Below are 9121 nucleotides of genomic sequence, written 5' to 3' on the forward strand. Positions count from 1 at the left end.
TGACAACGTGACTGATTGGCTAGACTTAGAACCAGGTTCGATCACATGGGATGATTTAGTACAAAAATTTCTACATAAAATTTTCTAGATTACTAGAACCATTCAACATAGATAAGAAATCACTAATTTCAAGCAATAGGAAGGTGACCACACCATAGATTGAAGACGTGGCTCCAAATTAAAATTTTCTATAACGATGTTGACGGTAATATTGGATCCAGATTAGATGGAGCAAACAGAGGATCTATCATGTTCCGCACTTACAAATGAGCCTATAAAATCATAGATAATATGGCTATGAATTCATATAAGTGGCCAAATAAAAATTTCACATACAAATCGAAGCCCCCAATGGTAAAAGTGGTAAACAAAGAAGATTGATATCAACAAATATTAGAGAAGTTTAACCGTTTGGAGTCAATTGTCAAATCGACCAGAGTGGAGCCTTCTTCTGAAAACCAATCGAAGGAGGTGAGCTATATAGGTAATAAGGGTTGAGATCCCTATTCAAACACCTTCAATCTTGGTTGGAAGGATAACTTGAACCTCAAGTGGAGAGGCAACCAAGGAGGTCGAAATCAAGCATAAAATAGACTAAACTCGCTTTACCAACCTCCACACTTACAATAATGATCCATAGGTAACTACCATGTTACATGTGGTCAACGATTTGATCGACTAGAAGAAGAGATGCAAATAATGAATATAGACATTTGGTAAGTCCAAGCCATGTGTGGATGACTCGAATGCCAAATGGACAACCTTCGTGACCAAATGAGTTAATTAATGAAGATGTTTCAAAACCAGAATGACCATAGAATCCCAGTAACACAAAGAACAATCCACATATAAATGGGAAGGAGTACACAAATGCGATTGCTATGTGATCGGGAGAACACTTGAAAAGTTAAAAGTGCCTACACATGACAAGGAGAAGGTTCCTGAAGATGTCGACAAACCTATGGAGGAGGAAAAGCCCAACGAGCTGGTCGAGAAGATAATCGTACTAGTGTCTGATTTGGCAATCTCAAAGCCGAGCACAACGAAGATACCATTCTCAAGATAATCAAAAGTGGGACGAGGTAGATTTTGTAGGTTTTTTGAATTTATTTAAATCCCTATGTCAATCTGTCGCTCTTGGAGCTAATTGATAAAATACCAAAATATGTCAAATATTTAAAGGAAATCATGGCATGACATAAGAAAATGAAAAAAGGCGAGAAAATTAAAACTAATGCCTTGTGTAGCACTTTAATCGCTAAAAATATATACCCAAAGTTAAAAGATTTGGATAGTTTCACGATTCCAATAGAGATAGGGGATCGACACTTCAGTAAGGCTCTTTGCGATTTAGAGGCCAGTACAAATTTGATGCCCTTACCAATCTATCGAAAACTTAGACTCGACGATCTAAAAAATACCTCTATAACACTACAATTAGTCAATAGATCCTTGGTATATCTAAAAGGTGTACTCAAATATGTAATAGTTAAATTACAGGGATTTATCATCCCTGTCGAATTTCTAGTCCTTGATTTTGAGGAAGATCACGATATCCCTATTCTGTTGGGAAGACCATTCTTGGCCATATCTAAGTCGATGATTGATTTCGAACAAAATAAGCTTATAATGAAAATTAATGGCGAAATAGAAGTGTTTAAGTATGGTCGTGATTCCCAAACAGAGGAGTGTTATGTTTTATTCAATTTAACCCCTAATGGCCTTGATTGAAGGTAGTATTTAAGTTGTATTGATGTAGGTAAGCGTAATTGATAACTCTTGAAAAGATTTATAATTCATATTGTTAGACTTAGTTAATTGCTTGTACTTAGGTAAAATTCGATTCATTTTAGGTAATTGCATGATCAATTTTAGTCAATCGAATAGTGCATCTAAGAACTTGAGATGGTGATTACTTTATTGCATTATTACTTTTAATTGCTTGTGGAAAGGTTTTGTTATGGCTGAATGGTAGGTTTAAGGAAGAAGAATAGAAGAGGATGAAGGTTTGCGGAGGCATTAAGAGCACTCGGCACCTAGTCCCACATATACACGTATAATGGAGAATATTCACCTCAAAATTAGGGAAAAATAATCATTGGCTAATGACTTTTACCCCAGATGAGGAACCAAGTATAAAAGGAAAAAGGGGAACCAATAAGTGGAGAGGCAGAGAAAAGGAGAAAATATGCATCAGGATGCCGAGTTGGGGAATTCGTATTTGAATCCCAGATTTCTTTCTCTGTAATTTGTTTCAAATCTTTTGTACTAAACTGATATTTTTGGAGTATTTTGTACAGCCCAGCTATGAGCTAACTTAATACGATTGGGATTACTTTGGATGATATTTTAGCTTTGATTAATGTTCATGGATTAATATGGTTCATTCTACTACTTTACCTAATGGTTGTTTTTGTTTAAATGCTTATTAGGGTGTTGATGAATGCTTAATAAGCCTTAAGGTAGCTTAATACTAACAAGGTTAGGTTGCCTGGACTGAAGTTGGGTAATATAAGTGGGCATTAATTGATATACTCGTGTAAACTCTAGACATAGAGCTTTACCTTATATGATTTAGAGGGTTATGCTTAGTAGTGGTTGCTAATCCCAAGCCTATAGATGTATGGTGCCTTAGGGTTGAGTAATTCTTGGTTTGACTTTCGACAGAGGTAAACCACATTAGTACCTAATCAATTAGTAATCTTTGCTATAGTTTTGCCATGGCATTGTTCACAGGTTATAACATATTCCTTAGTAAGTCCAGCCTTTACGATCAATATTCCAACATTGCTAAAGTCTTTAGTACTCTTGTTTGATTTGTTGCAATTACCATCTCTGCTAGTACACTTCATTATTCCCGCATGTTAATTACATCTTAATTTCATTAAATATCGTTTGATACATTATCTTTTCTATTCAATTGTGATAATTTAAACTAAGAGAACTCATCCAATCCTCGTGGGAACGATACTCACTCATCAGTTTATACTTGATTCGATGTGTATATTTGTACAATTCGCACATCATATTAACACGCGACTGTAATACAAGAGAACAGAATAAATGGCAAGAACTGAAGATAATTGGAATTGGTTGGGTAGACTATGACGTTCATGAACGGCAAATGAAGTCAATGGTGAAGTATAAAGAAATACCGAACAAGTCCAGTAGCGCGACATAATTTGAAACCATCATACTTTAATTAATTTGTAAATATTGTATATTAGTTTGGTTTTAATTTGTTAGAATTAGGAATTAGACGTATTGTTTGATGTTAAAATTAGAAGAAAATAGGGTTCCGAGAGCAACGGAGTAGCTAGATGTTAGCTGGGTGAAAATATGAACAATCGAAGGCCTTTGACAAGCCCTAGAGAGGTCAAATCGAAGCTATGTTGTCACATAACAATCCTATGGCACAACACACCCATCTCAACATTGAAAATTTTGAGATTCATTATCGTGTCACGCCATATACACTTTATGACATGACATACACACCTTGAAAGAAAAATAAGGCAGAAATTCACCTTGTGTCAAGCAATGCCTCCTATATGGCATAACATGTAGGCCATTTTTTGTAGCTTTTCGTTATTAGTTTGACGCGATCTTAAAAGATATTCCTCAAGTTTACATGGCAAGTCAAGCCCTAGATGGCCTCTATATATTGTCCTTACCAGTAGTTTCACCCTCCAAGCTATCCCAATTAGCTAAACAACCTTTCACTACGTTTTTCTCCAACATTTCGCAAATCCTCTGCCTTTCACTTGTCCTATAGTCCACAAACAATGAGGAGAAACCTTTCAAATGCTGAATCGGAGGCTGATAACTTCAGGGAACTTCGTGAAATAGGGCTTAAAATTTAGCTTCTAGCCATTTGAAAAAAATATCATCTTCAAGAGAGAGGTTTCGAGACCTTGCTTTCATCAAACAACGAAACAAGAGAGATAATTCGGTTCCATAGGTAGGAAAAGTTTTGTGCCATCCTCAAGGAACAAGCCTGTATGCTAGCTGTCTAGGAATTCTATGCTGCCCTAAGGGAGATTGACACAACTTGAGAGTTGGATGTACCATGGTTGTAGGTATTTTTTAAGGGAAAGAAATTGCCATCCCACCTCCCGAGATAGCGAGTTACTATGACTCTCATTTATTCCTATACGACTTTACGTAGATAACCGATCTAATGTATTTTTCAAGAGAGAATATGGAGGAGATAATCAACCTCCTAACGGATGGACAAGGTGAGTGGAGACACCATCTGAGAACAAATTCCCCAACATCGTTCTCATAGGAATAGCTAACTCTGAGGGCAAGAATGTGGTTACAATTCATCAGTACTCGAATCTGCCCAACCTCAGACATGCCTAACATAGATACCTTCCAAGCTACATTATTGTACGCTATATTACAAAAGAAAAACCCCTGTGTTGGAACATGGATTTACAAGAGCGTGCTTCATTACACCCCATACCTGATCGGGTCGCCAAACTTGAGCTATGGAACACTACATTAGCCACCTATGTGACTCTCTATTAACACCCAACCTAACCTCCATCACACCACAAGTTAAAACATAAAATATGCTTATGTTACTAACATGCAACGAATTATCATATAAGTATTTTCATTACTACACTTAAACTAACTTTTAATCATTTGGTATTCTAGTTTAAGTATATAGCATACACATCTCATCATTCGGGTTTGCTCCTAGTGTAGCTCGTACATTTGAAGTCTTTGCAGTGTAAGACTCATTAAATATAGTAAGTTTCAAGAACTACCGCTACGTGTTTAGATACTGCAAGCTCGATTCATAAGTTTCTCCTATTCACATATCAAAATTTATTAAAGGTTTGCGGATAACAATTTGCCAGTCGTGTAGGGTACACACTTTGTACAGTTCAACAACACTGTCACTTCATAGCAACTTTGGCAAACTCTAAATAAGTTTGTCAGTTTTTTATGTTTCATGCTATTGCTTATGGCAAATGCTAAGTTAGAATTTATTTGTTTTAGTATGAATTTGTAAGTTAAGAAAACATCAAATTTGACTTGGACTATATTTATATATTTAAATATTAGGTGTGTTTATAAAAATTATTCAGTTCCCAAATAAAAACATAAAGAAAATTTTAAGGAAAACTAAGTCCTATAATAATTAGTGAAATCAACAAATAGATATATATTTCTAAGCCCAAGAAGAATCTCACATTGCCTTTGTGTCTAGAGTTTGCTTGTACCATCTTTCCATTTTTTATGCTTCTCCTAGATCACTAGCCTCACCGTTACATACCGTGCAATCTAACTATTTGTAGTGTTCAGAAAAGGGTGTGTGAGCTTTTGCGAACTCAGTGAATATACAGGAAAGAAAAACCACATAGCACGCACAAAACATAAGTTAAACAAAAGTTTTGGCAAAGTCATTGAACTGCAAACTAGGTTCGCCATACTTATGCGAAATCTAGTTCGCAGTTGCTCATTGTCAGTTAGCTTTAAAACTGTAAAACATAATATTTTAGAAAACACAATCTTATTCATATGTACTTTTTTTATTAGATAAGAGGATCTCCTTATAACTACTTACTTTGACTCAAAGAGTCTTAACATTTCTCATAAGTGTAGCATAAAGCTAAGCACTCTCCAAACTCACCAATATATCCTATTGAATGGAGCTTAGCTCGACATTCTCTTATCTCTCCTACCTGTCCAAAGGCCTCTCGCCCAAATCATAAAACATAAAGGTGAGTACTCACAATCAAACACAAGATTATTCTAATATCCATACTATTGTTAATTGGCCAGAGAAACAAAATATAAGTAAAAGAATAAAATATAAATAAAGAAATTGCTCATTGATAATTAATTGAGGCGCGGTGCCAGAGCAATCCCCCGCTCGCAATCGTCTTCACATTGGAACAGAAAGAATCCTAACTAAACAAACATAAATAAATTACAAAGAAAAACAAAAATATTTAATTGTCTAGCTATCAACAACCGACCTAATGAGATTATAAGAGTGTATATATAGGCAAAACCTAGGGTAAAATTAGGGTAATTTATCCCTAAAATACCCTTGACTTAATAACCAAATTACAGCTTTAAAATTCTGATCACATGGCCGCTGACATCATCTTTTCAGCGACGCTTATGTGATGACACCAAGATCCCCACATTGTGATGTCAACTCTATTTTCAGCCCTCGATGCTTCGAAGTTCAGTGTTGCGATACTGGATGTTGATGTCACAACATGACCATCATTCCTTGCATACTTAAGCCCAAATTGATGCCCTACACACTAAAATAACCTATTAGTCATATTCGAGGCCCGAGTTAGCCTTACGGGTCGTCAAAACACTAAAAATTGCGTAAAAACACTTATATTACTAAAATTAAACCTAAGCAAATAAAAATTGAAACCAAAATAAAAACATATAAAAACACTTGAAAACAAACTCGTTAAGTGCCAGAAAGACCTTAATTTGTCACAACAAATTGTGGCAGATCACTCAACTTTCTAAAACGCACTAGAAAGCACTAAGTTGCGAGTCCCAAAGGCAACATATCACATCCCTATCAACATGTCGATTGTATCCTAACGTTTTCACTAAGTTTACTAGGGCTTATTTAGTTCAGAAGTAACTTGTTTCAGATAAGGCCATTTACACATTTATAAGTATATTATTTAGATAGAGATACAATTAAAGTTAACGGAGTTCAAAGATTGTCCAGGCCATTCTTGTCTAAACACACGTATTGAAAAATTTTCACAAAAATCATCTTATGCCTCAATTTCACATTCATGGTTCTCACTATGTTTTTAAAAGATCATGTATAACCATTTATTTCATTCACCAACATTTTCATGGCAAAAATTCGAGAAGAGTCTTTATGGCCCCACATTAAACTAAACTTCCATTTATAAGTGATACATTGTCACATACCAAAGCCACATAATGAACAGTTCAATTATGACAACTTATTAAACTTTGAAATAGCCAAGGTGCCAATATACACATTTTTAGTTCACATTTAATAATGTCTCAACTCTATCAACAACTTGCAATGTTGGAAATAAATTACTAAATTTTACCATAAAGTCATATTTTCAATTTTTTCCATAGTAATATTATATTTCACCAAATTTTCATATATATTCTAAATCACTTTTAAAAGTCACTCATGGTAACTAAATTCTCATACCCCATTATTAGTTAATTATGGTATTTTATACCCACGGATTGTTAAGCCATAACCTTCCAGTCACTTAATTTTACATAATTTACACACATACATCACAACATCATCTCCATGTACTCTCAACCATTTATTGAAATTCTTAAACATAATAGTTTATGATAAGTATGAGCATCATGAATCCAAAGTCTCAAATGTAAGTTAAGTAATAAGTAGCTAACAAAAAAAAAAAAAGCAATTGTATAAAAATAAGCAAGCAAATCTCACCTTAATGGAGGTGGCTGGAGACAACAGTTGACGATAACAAAGTTTGAAACTTGAGAAAAGAGAAGTGGGATAGACGACAGCACAAAGCAATCAACAAAGTTTTTAGTTTTGTTTAGGTATATTGTTCGACGTTTAAGGCTACCTTAACCTTTTTTTGTGAACTTCAGTTTTTATTCATTTGTTTTATCTTGGGCTGGTTGGGTTATGTAATTTTTTAAAGGATTTGTACTAGTTTCAGGGTTCTTTCGATCTAATCCAAACTAATCTCCAATATCTCTTTTTAATAGTAATTTGGATATCAAGGATGGGCTAGCAAGTATCTCAACCAATGAAAGGAACCATACCCCAAACATAGTTGTTACCAAAATTTACCAATCCAAACATGGTAGTTTTTTTTTAGTCCCCAATGATGCTCCTAGTTGGCATTGGTCTAGGCACTCTTTGGAAAATGCATCGGCAGAACTGAATAAATAATTAACAAAGAACGAAACAATTGAAGAGAAAAATAAATTAATTAACTAAGAAATAATATCCATCAATGTTTTGAGAAAATAAAGTTTAGTTCATATTGAGTTAAGAACACAACACAATAAGAGATTCACAACAAACTTGCATCAATAAAAAAGTAAAAGAAAATAATCAGAGAGAAAATAGTTACAAGAGTTTATGTTGAGCGCTCTAGATCTCTTCTTCTTATCATCTTTGCAAGCTTAAAGTTCTCCTTGGTGTGTGTGAGTTGTTCCTTAGCCTCCAAATTGAGTTTCCCCTATTTACCTCGTTTTCATCTTAAAAATTAACTCCCTTATTTTTAGGGTTTTAATTGCGCCACTCCACCTCATGCAAAAATTGCAGTGGGGGCAAATTGCTTGCTATCAAAATTTCAAAATTTAAGAGCATGCTCCACCGCACTAAACTAAATCCAGTGGAGCAGAAGACTTCACCACTTTTTACTATATGCTCCAAGTATTCCATTCTTTATCCCTACAATATAGAAAAGGAAAATAATAAGTAAACTTGAACTAACTCTAAAAAATGATAAAAACAAGCAACATTCAAATAAAATATCATTAATTCGAAAAGCTATAATATGCAATAAAAATTAATCTAAATGTTAAAATTATCTTCAAAATTACTATGAAAACTATACTAAGATGATTCTAAATATGAGAGTTATCAACAGTTAAAAAAAGTAGTTGTTATAAAAAAGGCGAAGCAAGCAGATCTCACCTTAATGGCGGTGACCGGAGACAGCAACCAACAATAACAAAGTTCGAGACTTAAGAAAAGAGAAGTGGGGTAGACGGCAACACGGAACAATCAGCAAAGCTTTTAGTTTGGTTTAGGTATATTGCCCAACTTTATTTTGGGCTTGGAAGGGTTAAATAATTGTTAAGAGATTTGTGCCGGTTACAGTGAGCCAAGAAATTGGCCCAAGAATATAAAAATGGTTCTATCGGATTTTTATTAGCTCATCCGATTCGTGGTTTAACTGAGATTTAAATTGGTCCACGATTAAATTGATTTCTCCTTTTACTCCAAATTAGTACGGCCGGCTCCTAATTTGATTGTTTAGTCCGATTCAATTTCAACAATTAAGTATTATTTTTTAAATAATATTATATTATATGCTTTATTCACGCAATAAATAATTAACCCAACTCA

At 34.4% G+C, this 9121-nt stretch overlaps 1 long non-coding RNA gene across 2 annotated transcripts; it reads right to left on the reverse strand.

Moving 5' to 3' along the window:
- Positions 1-5834: 5834 nt before the first annotated feature.
- Positions 5835-8803, reverse strand: LOC105778576 (uncharacterized). Of its 2 annotated transcripts, none has more exons than XR_001128794.2 (3): positions 8687-8803; positions 8118-8440; positions 5835-6293 (listed from the first exon to the last, which is right to left on the reverse strand). It is a non-coding gene; the product is annotated as an uncharacterized LOC105778576 (long non-coding RNA). The 2 variants fall into 2 exon arrangements; XR_008189887.1 differs by having other exon boundaries at positions 5835-7921.
- Positions 8804-9121: the final 318 nt, after the last annotated feature.

The sequence above is a fragment of the Gossypium raimondii genome, chromosome 10 (assembly GCF_025698545.1).
Source record: "Gossypium raimondii isolate GPD5lz chromosome 10, ASM2569854v1, whole genome shotgun sequence".
Taxonomy (NCBI): domain Eukaryota; kingdom Viridiplantae; phylum Streptophyta; class Magnoliopsida; order Malvales; family Malvaceae; genus Gossypium; species Gossypium raimondii.